This window comes from Perognathus longimembris, chromosome 9 (assembly GCF_023159225.1).
Source record: "Perognathus longimembris pacificus isolate PPM17 chromosome 9, ASM2315922v1, whole genome shotgun sequence".
Lineage (NCBI taxonomy): Eukaryota > Metazoa > Chordata > Mammalia > Rodentia > Heteromyidae > Perognathus > Perognathus longimembris.
In genome coordinates, this window is record NC_063169.1 from 66,650,846 (window position 1) to 66,664,271 (window position 13,426).

The 13,426-nt window shown below is 41.7% G+C and overlaps 1 protein-coding gene across 5 annotated transcripts in view; it reads left to right on the forward strand.

Moving 5' to 3' along the window:
• The window catches only part of Arid1b (AT-rich interaction domain 1B), a 309,189-nt gene that overhangs the window by 143,366 nt on the left and 152,397 nt on the right, over positions 1–13,426 (forward strand). The gene's annotated exons all lie outside the window — the stretch shown is intronic.

The following is a 13,426-nucleotide window of genomic DNA, read 5'->3' on the forward strand; positions in this document are numbered from 1 at the left end:
TCCAGTTTTCTGGTAGTTAATTGAAATAGAATTCTCACAAATGTTCCTGCCCAAGTTGGCTTCGAACTGCATTCCTCAGATCTCAGCCTCCTGAGTAGTTAGGCTTACAGGTGAGAGCCATCAGTGCCCAGTTTAAAATGAAGTTTTTGAAAATAAATAAATGTTGACATTTCTTTGATCAGACCCTAGCAAAAGTTATTTTCTTTGGACATCAAAATGGTTCTTATTGTACTCTACAACTCTGTTTCACAATACACTTTCTTATACTGTCCTGCCCACTGGATACATTTTTTAACTCCATTTTTCTTAAGAAACATCTCTTCTGGATTTCTGTAGTCTCCCACCCTAACTTGAAGTGGTTGTTAACCTTTTGTTGTACCTGTTTTCTGGGTGCCCCATTTATTATTTTTCTGACCCTACTCTTTGCCTCATGGTTTGATTCCCCTGTTTGCTAAATCACCTGTCATTTTGATTATACATATCCTTCAGTAGCTTTCTGAAGAAAAAAAAGTGTGAAATGAAGCAATCCTTTTAGATCTCATAGTTTTGTTTTTCAAATGTGCTAGAGGTATGCTTTACTTCCTGTGCTCAATGAAAAGGTCTCACCTCTGTGTCAAAAGATTGATCAGTTGATGATACAATCTTATTTTTAAGTGACTTGTTGCTTTAACTTATTTGTGAACCAATGAACTCCTAGTCCTACTCCTGGGGATAGGTTGACTTGGGATAAGATAAACTTGCAGTTCATCTGTTATTTTTGACCCATCATGACCAAAGCAGATATCCTGAAAACATTACAGGAAGGAATAGGAGAAGCACTAGGGCTCCTTGGCACAGGGTGAAACTTTCTTAATAAAGCCCCAGTAACACAACAAATCAAAGAAAGGTTGAACAGATGGAATTGCTGCAGAGCTTCTGCATGGCAAAGGATGTAGCTAACAAGATAAATAGAAAGCCCACAAATTTTGAGGCGATCTTCACTAGCCATACAGCAGACAAGGGCCTCATATCTGAAATATACTTAGAACTCAAAAAATTAAATCCCCCCAAAACAAATCCTCAAAGAAACAGCCACTCCATTAATAAGTAGGCTAAAGATTTAAAGAGAAGAGCTGGTAATATGGTCAAGTGGTAGAGTGCTTGCCTCAAATACATGAAGCCCTGGGTTTGATTCTTCAGCACCACATATATAGAAAAAGCCAGAAGTGGTGCTGTGGCTCAAAAGGTAGAGTGCTAGCCTTGAACAAAAAGAAGCCCGGGACAGTGCTCAGGTGCTGAGTTCAAGCCCCAGAACTGGCAAAAAAAAAGAAAAAGACTTAAAGAGAGACTTCTCTGAAGAGGAAATAAGAATGGCCAATGGACACATGAAGAAATGTCCAACATCTCTGGCCATAAAAGAAATGCAAATCAAAACAACATTGAGATTCTACCTCACCCCAGTAAGAACAGCCATTATCAAGAAAAATAATAACAACAGATGCTGGTGCGGATGTGGCCAAAAGGGAACCCTACTACACTGTTGGTGGGAGTGTGAACTTGTTCAACCACTCTGGAAAAGCAGTATGGAGGTTCCTCAAAAGACTAAGCTTAGAGTTCCCCTGTGACCCAGCAATCTCACTTCTGGGCATTTACCCAAATATCCACAAACAAGACTCTACTAAAGCCACCAGCACAGCCATGTTGATTGCAGCTTTATTGACCATAGCTAAGATATGGAACCCACCCAGATACCCCTCAGTAGATGAATGGATCAGGAAAATGTGGGATATCTACACAATGGAATTCTATGCTTCCATGACAAAGAATGACATTGCCGCACTCATAAAGAAATGGAAAGCCTTGGAAAAAATCGTATTAAATGAAGTAAGCCAGACCCAAAGAAACAGACCCCACAGTTTCCTTCATTGGTAATAATTATTATATGTCTAAGGTAGTCCTAGCAAAGGATCACAGTAGTGATCCTATGTACTATGTGAAGTTATTTCCTTTTTCTTTCTCCCCCCCCCCCCCACTATGGTTTATCCCCTCTTGTCATAGTATTTGATTTTGGTGCCCTGTGTAATATATATATATATATATATATATCTCTGAATTGTGGAAGGGAAGAGGAACAAGAAAATGGTGAGACAAAGGACAAAGGGAAAAATCAATGCAACAATACTCACAAGACAGTATGTTGGAAGTGAACTTTAAAACTTGGGGGTAGGGATTGGGGTGGGGAGGGAAAGCAGAAGAAAAATGAGGGAGGGAGTAACAATGTTCAACAAGAAATGTACTCACCTTACATATGCAACTGTAACCCCTTTGTACATTACCTTGACAATAAAATTAAATTTAAAAAAAAACAATGAAGGGATGGCTGCAAACAGCCTTTTTGTGTTTTAAAAACACCTTTCTCCAAATATTTAAATTAGTGGTTTAGCTGAATATAATAGCAAGATGTGCTTGGATATGGAAATAATGTTCTCTAAGGATTAAAAAAAATATTAAATCTAATGGAAAACCACTGCCATCAAATGTATCCTGTTGGTCTTCTTGCTGTGTGACCCTGTGGGAAAATTCATCTTTTTACTTTGGTGTTCCCAGTACTAATGCATCTCTCTGTAGGTCTTCTTTTGCTCTTCATTGTGTTGGGCTGTTTCTACTGTTGTTCATTTCCAGGGAGTTAACCTTCGAATTGTTATCTGATAATATCTCTCTCTTACTTTCTCATTCTGGAACTCAGGGATGTTGGAAATATTGGACTGATGGATCTTTTTCTGTGTGTGCACCAGTTTTTCTTTCCTGTATAGTTTTAAGAGATAATCTTGACTTTATCTCCTAAAATAATTTTTCTGTATATTTATATTTCATAATGCTTTCCATTTCCATAACATTGTTTTATACATGCAACATTTTTTCTCTCTGAAACAGAATGTTAGTTTTTTTAAGTTAATTTTTTCCTTACATTACTTCTTTTTCTAAATCATTCTTCTTGTTGCTTAATAATCTCTTTTATACCAGCTGCTTGCTCACATGTGTGAGGATCCTCTCTGTCTCTCTCTCTGTGTTTCTGTGTCTCTCTATCCCTCCCTCCCTCCCTCTTTTCCTCTTTCCCTTCGTCCCTCCCAGTCCTGGGGCTCAAACTCAGAGCCTTAGCACTGACTCTGGCTTCTTTTTGTTCAAGGCTAGCACTCTACCATTTCCAGCCTTTTCTGTTTATGTAGTGCTGAGAATAGAACCTTGGGCTTCATGCCACTAGGCCACATTCCCTGCCCCGATCCTATCTCATTTTAAGAGTTTGCACATTAAATGCCAGCTGTAGACTCTATAAACTGGGCCTTATAGATCAGTCCTGTGGTTAGCCAGCTTTTTTGCTAAGGTTGAAGTCTTTCTCCGTAGTTTTCTTGCAGGCATGGTGAGTCTAGGCCTGACTTCTGGCATTCTGGAATGGACCTGAGTGCACACTGTCCACGTAGCAGGTTGCTGTCTTACAGATCCCCTCTGTGAGTCTCAAGTGTTTCTGGTTTGTTTCTGCAGGGAGAATGGACAATGGCTTTTAGAAACTCAAGTAATTTCCCTGGCATTCTCCAATTCCGAACTTTCCAGTCTATACCAGCTATATTGATTGTTCCAAGAGATTTTGTTTGTTCTGTGTGCTATAGACATGCAGGATTGACTTTCTGCCTCTTTTTAAGTGGTTTCTCATTTCTTCATTTCCAGCTGCCCCATCCTCATAAATCACCTGGTTTCATTTTAATAAAATAGTCTTTTTATTATCACCCTGTTTCTTTAGGCCAGGAGTGTTTGGGAGGGGTAACATTGTAACCAGGCCTCTCCCACATGGTTGCAGACAGATCCAAGCTGGAGTTCAGAGGGGGGCCAGGAGCACCTGGAGCTTGACTGGTCTTCTCCATGATGTAGTAAGGCAAGAGCAAGGAACCACAACAACAATAACAAAATGCCTCCGGAATAGGAATAAGCCACTGGAGATGAACACATTATCTCTTACCATCAAAAAAAAGAAAGTTCTCTTTTCAGCTTTTACATCATTTCCCAGGTCTACCTAGATGTCTTATCAAAACACAGTTTCCAGTCCTCGTTTTGACCCACTGTACTCTTGACTCCGCTCTTCTCAGGCAGGCACACACATGAGCCTCTGTGTGGGAGCAAGGCGTTCTGCACAGGTGAGCAGAATGCAGAGCCACTGTTTTCTAAAGGAGCATTTGGGCTCCTGACTGCTTGACTGGCTTATTAGGAACTGAAGATGTGTGTCAGTCCCCAATGAAATGGTACTGGAAAACAAAAGTGCAGGGAGACAAATAAGGATCTGTAAATGTTTAGGAGCGAAGCTGCTTGGGGAGAGGTGGTGTGGACGAGACATGCATCAAGTTTGAATGTGAAACCGTAAGTCAGAAAATTTAGCTCCAGCTAAAAATTTATTTCAGGATGAGACTGTGTGGGAAGACTTCATTTCCAAGTAAAAGTAGGTTATTATTAAATACTGCGTTAGTATTTAAAGAAGTTATTATGGGAAGAACACGTCTGTGTATTTTAGAATATTTTGAGATGGTTTCAGTCTGTGGCTCTCAAAAGAAGCTAAATTTTATTGACAGTGACTGAAGAAAAGATAAGCAAAGAGAAGTGAGAATATAATGTATGTAATAATACAGTGTGAAGGTTACTCAAATGATTTGAAATTAATAGCACTTTTTGGATCGTCATCAATGGAATAATATTTCCTGTTTTGATAAACATAGTTGGCAAAACAATCTTTGTATTTAGTGTTTGTATGTGGAGTGAATTTAAAGGAACCTTTTAAACTGAGAAAATATTCATGTTCAAAAGATAATATGTGAATCTGGAAGAAATAAAAGTGAATCTTTAAATGCTAGTTGCAAACCTGTCTGCTCACATTTAATTGATACACATTTAAACATTGGTTATAATAGTTTGCCATTTAACTGACATTAACATATCAGTGCTTGCTTTTATATTGAAATGCTTGTTTATTTTTGTTAATTTCCGCTTAGTCTTTAGTTTCTCATACAGTAAAGTTTTTCTTCCTATACACAATCATGTCCTGCATCTACATATTGTGTTTTACTGCATATACTTTTTATGGGCTTGAAGCAATAATTGTATTGTAATAGAAGTTAAATATTTGACTATTGTTGCAGAACATAGTTCTGTATGTGAATTTCTACCTAAATATGGTAGGCATTCAAGTTGTCCTTAGAGATTTATTGGCCCTGCCTGTTTCCCCTTGAATTACACTCTAGGAACCCACAAGATTGCTTCTTGGTTTGCTTGTGCCAGTTAAGAAGACAAGGCTTCAAACAGCATTTCCTTTCCCTGCTTTCCTTTTGCAATAAGAAGACCCTTTGCACTAGCCTTGGCATTGTTACCTCCTGCTACTTTTCTGTCAAATTCCAGAACCCACAACCATGGGAGGTGGGCTGAGGGGCGGCGGGGGGGGGGGGGGGGGGACAACCGAGAAAGACGTCTAGGAGAGAGAGGCTCTCCAACATTTTCCTTTTGAGGTTCTAGATGCAAAACATTATTTCAGTTTGGATTTCTGTTCAATGAGACCTTTAAAGTCTTAAGCAATTTGGTGGGCTATTTCCAAGCATATTCAAGGTGTAAGCCTTCTGCAGAGTAAAATGACCCTAACAGGAGTGTGGACAGAACCTAGGCCCTGGAGTGTGAGCTGGCCTGCCACTCACGTGAGTGAGTTGTTTAATTTCTTTGTGCTTTACTTTCCTCACACATGAAATGAGACAGTTATACCTGACTGTGTCTTAGGTTAAAGATTAACATAATGTACATACAACATTGCCTGACTCGGTAATGTGCTTGCAGTTGCTTTTATTCTTAAACAGATACAGGGAAAAAAAGACAGATCTTTATACCCACAGTGCAGTATACTTACCTGTACCAAGTTTATTTTTAAGGCCAATGCTACCATGTTTTTAAGGATGTCTTAACTATAAGATAACAGTGAAGTGATTCAATGTTATTAAAACACAGAGTGGTTATTATTATAATTAATTTGTAAAATGCTAAAAAAAAAAAAACACACCAAAAACAACGCAGAAGGGGAGCACCTGCCTTCTCTTCCAGAGGCAGAGGCCTTTGCAACTAATGTTTATCCTTGCTAATTAGATTCCTCACTGTCTATGATACTTCATGCTTGCTCCTTTGTACTCACAGTTACATGTGTTTGTTGAGCCCAAGGAAACCCGTTAACAAACTTAATACATTTTTATTTATAATAGAGTTCTCAATACAATTCTAGTCATGAAAAGACAACATTAGCTCTTGTTTACATAACTTATTCTTCAGAGTATCTTTCTTGACACATTATTCCTTTGAGTTCCAAGTACATGCATGATAGCAGTGAAGCTCATCTATAGCGAGCAGGTAGGTGTGTGTGTGTGTGTGTGTGTGTGTGTGTGTGTGTGTGTGTGTGTGTGTGTGTGTGTGTGTGTGTGTGTGTGTGTTGGCCGTGTGCCCTGCCCCGTGGATTGGATTCATTTTCACCTGTGAGCTGCAGGGATCCGCACACTCTGCTGGCTTTGTCATCTCCCCATGCTCTCCCTTCCCCTTCTATTCCCCTTGCTACTATGACATGGGAACTGGACCGGCTCAACATCCCCCATTTCTTCAAGCTCCTTTTGGGGTTTAAGTTCTTGGCTCTCGCCTATTGTATCTTACTATCATTAATTTGGATTCTTTTGCTCCCTCACCTGTCTTTCACTTGCTCTACAGGAGCTCACAGTCATGTCTGTCATGCTGTTTCTCTACTCTTGCTCGTGCTCTAGTAAACATGACTAGAGGAAAATTGTACGTTGTGGTGTAGGGTCAGGATGAAGTGAGGACCACACCTCTTTATGAAGAGTCCAAGCAAGAGAGAGTACTTTAAGAGTCACAAGACTGTGCATGTTGTTCTGTCCATCGTGGGAAGGTGTCCTCGCTGTGCCATACAAAGCCAGTGAGGAAATCCTAACATTTTATCTCAGTTCACTATCACTGCCCAGGACTCTGAGGTCACCCACACTGGAGTTTTAATCCTAGCTGGGCCACATCAGTGCCGTCTGGCTATAGCCAAATGACTGAGCATCTAAACCTGCGCGTCCTCAGCCGTTCCTGAGGTGCCGAGGAAGCAGTGCATTGGGGCCAAGGGAGGGCGCGCTGACTGGGTCCCGCGAGGGTGGGGGAGGGGGAGGGGAGAGAGCCGCAGTAGCAGGTGCACCCTTTCATCGGAGGGACTTGCTGCCACGTGGCCACGATAGGAAACACTTCCCCTGGGCCGTCTCTGCGTCTCTGCCTCTCACGTGTCCTTTTGGCATAGCTCTTGCCTCTTGGCGTGATTTTTAACCTCTATAATAAAGGATGTCGAGTTTAATGTATGCGGATGACTGGAGCTTAATGTTTTTATAAGTAGTAATAGATTCTCAAGTGTGTCCTCATTTTATCTAAATATTCCTCCTGCTTCAAAACTTGAATTGAAATTAGATGCAGTGTTTGTAAACTGCTTTTTGTTTTACACCTTAATTTGCTCTTAAGAACATATTTGTTCAAGAATATATTAAAGTACTGAATCTTGAAAATTGACTAAAGATATAAAACAAAGTTGCTATCCTAATAATAAAGGAATTTATTTTTCAAGTTATGAACAGTATGAGCAATGATCTTGAACACATATCTATTTTAAGGTTTTCTATATTTTATGGAAATTTGTTATTCATAGTATATAGTGCTATATGTAAGTGTAATATATATATTTATTATAGCTTACAATAAGGAAATAGCACTAACCTTACATTTTAGCTTTTTGGTTTCTTGTAAATTCTGCTATAAAAAAATTACTCAGTTCCAAATCTAAGTGTGGCTACTCTATGTGTTGGTGTGGTCTTTCACATGCGAAGTTGTTCACTGTGATAATAGTTATTATGATTTTGTCTGTGTCTCTGCTTTACAAAAAAAAAAAAACACCCATAAAATAGAAGTTAAATGTTTACATCGTAACCATGAAAAATAAAATGAAAGTTACATATTTACAACTTCCCATGATTTAAATGCTCCCTCCAAATTCATAGTAATAACATATAAAAATCAGTTGTTTGTTTGCTCTGTGCATGGCCTCTGGCTTTAGAGGATAGTGCGTCAGCCCTCGGTGCTTCGTCAGTCTTCCTCCATAGCATGCCTCTGCTGGACTCCTGTTTCCTCACTCAGAAAGGCATTTGGGGAACCAGGGAATGGGAGCGCAGAAGGCACCTTCTGAAAACGGGGTGTTCCAAACGGCCTGCCAGCCCTTGGGCCTGCGTGCCTCAGCTCCACAGAGAGGCAGTTTTCTTCCACCTTGGACCCGAGCGACCCGGCCGGGCTGAGCTGGAGGCTGCCTGGCTGTGCGGTGTGGGCCCCCAGGCCAGCACAGGCCCACCCACGGCTGGGTGGAACCACGGCAGCAGCCCCCGCCCAAGCCACCCCCTCTGACAGAGTCAGCTGTGGTTTTAAAAAGCAGCACATAGCAAATTGAAAAGTAGATCTTCTTAATAGGCCTAAAATTCAAACTCATTCTATAGGGAATTGAATCCTTATCACGTAAGCGAAATCATTTAAGGCTAAAATTATATTCATGAATGTTATCTACATAGTTTGTATATTTTATTATACACACATACATCTGTAACTATGTTACATATGCAGTAAAAATGAGGTGGATACTCACTGGTAACACAGGGGGAAAGTTTGTTCTCTCAGGTTTTCGGTGTAAACGATCTGTTGAAGGTAGTGATTCTGTTCACAGTGATTTTGTAGAATTTGAGGGTGGATAACCTCATTTTACATTAGCTTACAGGTGAGCTGTAGGATACTTACATTTTAAGATATTTTAGACCTTAATGTCATATTACATTAAAAAAAAATCTAAAACAACAGTTCTTTAGAGAGGCTTCTGTGAAGTCCTTTACCTAACAGCAGTACCAAGCCTGCTTTAATCTGACTGTCCTTAACTCCCAAGACTTTCTGAGTGCTATAGATTACCAAGAATAGTTTACTGACAAACAGAAGTTAGACCCACTGATCTTTAGTAAACGCCAACAACTTAGTCTTGTGATCATTTACTTTGTAGTTTGTGTTTATGCAGATGGCAGGTACATTTGAAATTCTGTACAAGTCAAACGAGAATTTCACTTATCTCCTTGTAAAACGTATTCAGCATCACATGTCTTACTAAAAAGGTACTAGAATTATGAAGTGCAACTGGCTGCTGACGTGAGGCCAGAGAAGGCGGGCTGGGCCTGGCCCTCTGCTCTGACATCTCGCTGGGGCTGCTCTGTGAGAAGAGGGAAGAATAAACAGGCACCCACAACCCTTCTACAAAGCGCCACAGGGGAACCGGGGCGGTCCTGGGCTTAGGGGTCCACATGCACCTGTGGCCTACTGAGCTGCTCCACGAGTAAGTCCTCAGAAAATGAGTCTCATTTTCCTTTTTTCTTGTTTCTCACCAGAGAAACACTTTAAGGTACAAAAGAAGCCAGGATATAGGGAGTGATTTTTAAATAGCTGACCTGAGACTTACTTTACAGATTGACCTAGATGATGGTCTAATGTTAGAACCAGCTGGTTAGATTTGCGTAGACAGAGATTGTCCCAAATAAGTAGCAGAGTTTTGGTAACTGTTCAAAATAGGCTGCGTTTCAAGGATTAAGGATCTGTTGGCAAAAGAGGGTGTGGCCATAGGGTGTGACTGTGGTGGGCCACACCCTGGGCACTGAAAGCAACTGAACAGCTTGGTGTGGCCACTGTCCTTCTCGTTTATGTGGGAAGTATGGCATGCCTGAGAAGATGTGCACTGTATACCAATTACTAATGCTATGCCGTCTATCAGTAAGCTGTTACCAAATTAGTTAGAGAGTGTACAGCTTAGTAATGAGTTCCTGCATCACTGATGTACCTCCTGTGTGTCCCAACAACCTGCTGCCTTCGCAATGTGCCCTGGTGGAGACAGGACAATGAAATGGAAAGGAAGAAGGCTGCACCTCCGGAGTGGAGACGGAGGCCTGGGCGAGTCCTCCGTTGGCTGTGGGAGCTGATGCGTGGGCTCCTCTCTAAAATGAGGATAACAGATGCCCTCCAGAGGTTGCTATAGGAATCCAAATCAATCCAAACCAATTTCAAATCAATAACTGTTTTATAAATTTGTACCCGAGAGCCCCTAATAATGTTAAGCTCATTTGGATTTTTTGAACCTCTGACCATTATTTTTTCCAAGTCTGAATTCTAAGCTTTATTTTTTTGTAATTAGAATTTGTTATATTATTGTTTTGGTGAACGAGTTGAGTCAGCATCCTGTTTTTCTTTCAGGTTTTATTCATTTTTAATACTTGTGCTGTCCTGTAACTCACTATGTAGCCCAAACGCACCCCTAGCGTGAGATCCTCGTGGCTCAGCCTCTTGAGCAGCGTGCAGGGACCCTAGGCATCCAGCTCCACGCTTGGTTATTGTACTTCTTTAAAATTCACACTTCTGCCTGAAGTGGTCATGTTAGTAGCTAACCCTGTGAGGTTATTAAAATGATTTAAAAACCTCAATAAAAAATATGATGCTATCTGATGTTAGTAAAAAGAAACAGGTATCATTTTCACAGCGTGTGGAATACGGTAAGTTCCCAATGTTTGTCTCTGGGGAATTCAAATCTTTTGTTTTTATAATCATGTGAATAGATGTCTCTGGGAAATATACTATGTGTGAAATGATGTTCTTAAAAGTCAGGATTTATGATGCAAATTACATTAGTCATTTGTATAAATATAATGTTTTCTCGCTTTGACAAAATTTAGGGTTGGATGTGAGATATACCTAAAAAAATGTAATTTTATATTACAGATTTCTTTTATGTTCTGTGTAAGAAACCTGTAATCTGTGGCCTCATTCTTCAGTTTGTTTCCTGTTTTGTAAGTGTCTAGGGATTGCAATTTTACTTTGGTCATCTCTCTTACTATCAAATACAATTCTTTATTATTGTCATTAATTCTTAACCTTTGAATAGCACTTTTTCTTTCAAGATGTTCTGCATTATTATCTTATTACATATTTAAAATAGCCAAGAGGTAAAAAAAGGCAGCAGGCATTTGTACACCTTTGATACAAAAGGTAACAGATACAGAAAAATTCTTATTTACATAATTCAAGTGGAGCTGAGGTATAAAAAGCATATGTTTTGGGCTGGGGATATAGCCTAGTGGCAAGAGTGCCTGCCTCGGATACACGAGGCCCTAGGTTCGATTCCCCAGCACCACATATACGGAAAACGGCCAGAAGCGGCGCTGTGGCTCAAGTGGCAGAGTGCTAGCCTTGAGCGGGAAGAAGCCAGGGACAGTGCTCAGGCCCTGAGCCCAAGGCCCAGGACTGGCCAAAAAAAAAAAAAAAAAAAAAAAAAAAAAAGCATATGTTTTAACTATTATTTCCCCTTTTATCATACTGTTTCCTACAAGAGCCTGCTCCTAGAATTTTTTGAGTACATTTACAATTGCATAAAATAATGCTTTTGAGTATCTACAGATTCACCTGGAAAACTGGTATGAAACTGTATGTAACTATATATTTGTAAAAGGTTTAGTAGATGGCTGCAGCTATACTGAGAAAATTAAGCATGAAGACATTGCTGTGCTAGGAAACTGTTTACCTGGAGGTATGAATACCAGAAACATCCTCACAGACGTTAGTGTAACAGACGTGACTAGGTTCTCATGGGGAGATATGAAAGGATGCATTCTTTGTTGTTGTTGTTTTTTTTTTTTTTTTTGGCAGTCCTGGGCCTTGGACTCAGGGCCTGAGCACTGTCCCTGGCTTCTTCCCGCTCAAGGCTAGCACTCTGCCACTTGAGCCACAGCGCCGCTTCTGGCCGTTTTCTGTATATGTGGTGCTGGTGAATCGAACCTAGGGCCTCGTGTATCCGAGGCAGGCACTCTTGCCACTAGGCTATATCCCCCAGCCCGAAAGGATGCATTCTTAAAACTTAAGTTAACATTGAAGAGCGAGCAGGTCATTGAGATGGTCAGTTCGGTGATTGTGGGGGTCAGAGCTCTATGGAGGTGGGGGTAAGCATTGTCATCCAGGTGTGTTTTTAAGCTATGCTTCTTCTGAGTGGGGACAGAAAGCATGTCTTGAATGTGCTTGTGATATGAAAATGTAGTTTTTCTATTTTCTAACCCGTCCTAGACCCCCTTTCTCTTCTGAAAGCAATGAAGAAAACCTGAGAGTGGTGGGAGGGAATAGGGAAGGGCAGTAGGGAGAGCACTGGGCTGGCTGGAAAGCGTCCTGCACACCCAGCCTTGCCCAGAGCACTGAGTCCTCGAGGGTGCAGCCAGAGACTGCCGTGTCCGTCCCAGCCGTCTCCTGGAAAGACTGCTGTATTCACTGGGGCGGAAGCTCAACTGTGCCGTCGTCCTTAATCGATGGCTAAATCGGCTGCCGACCACCCCTGTGCTTCCGCCATCTTATATTCTGGGATGAAATGGTTCGGACTCCAAGCTGGATTTTCCCTCCTGAAAAAGATGAGGGGAAAAAGCTGGTTTTCTCCAGTTGTGGTTGAAGATGGCTCTGGAGAGCAGGTGATGTGTGGGTCTTGGCAGGCTGCCGCGGTGTAAGGGCAGCTGGGAGGAACTTCGGTGTGCAGTCCTTTCTGTGGTAATGATCTTAGCCTCGTGGAACGCCCGTAACACGTGCACAGTGTCCTGGGCCATGCAAGAGTGCACAGCTCACCCAGGTCTGGAGCCTGAGTGTGCCATGCACCCTGCCTCACGTGCATGGGGCCCTGTGCTGCTCACGCACAGGAGACCTGCCGCCGCTGGCACACTAGCACGCGCGGAAAGCTCCTTCCACGGCATGTGCTGGCCAGGCAGCTGCAAGCCAGAAAAGCCTAAAGACACAGCAGCTGGAGGTGGTCCCGAGGAGGCCTCGCTCCCAACTGTTGCCTCCAGCGTAATGGGAAGGTGGCGCAGCTCTAGTTTTGTAGGTCCCAGAAGCCAGAGGGGTGAGCCTAGTATTTTGAATGCCCAAAAAAGATCTTTCTCCTGGACCCTGTCATTATTGTGTCAGTCAGCAAATACAAAAGCCTGCTTTTTTTCATAGTACAAGGCATGGTTTATTATCTTTTGTATTTTGGGCATTGGTTTGAAGCCCTGATGCTGATGCCGAGAAGCCAAGGCCCATGATAAGCTGCACGGTCCCTTGGTGATGAAGCGTCGTCTATGTGCTTGCTCAGCAAACTCTCAAGCCTTGTTCTATGCACCGGCATGCTTTGCAACACGGCCGTGAAAAGACAGTCCCAGCTGTGCTTGCAGGGGCTTGTGTTATAGAGGAGGAAGATAAACTAGTGAGATACCCTTGGCAAGATGTTTGTGGGCAGGGAAGAGATGAGAAACCTTTAAAATCCACA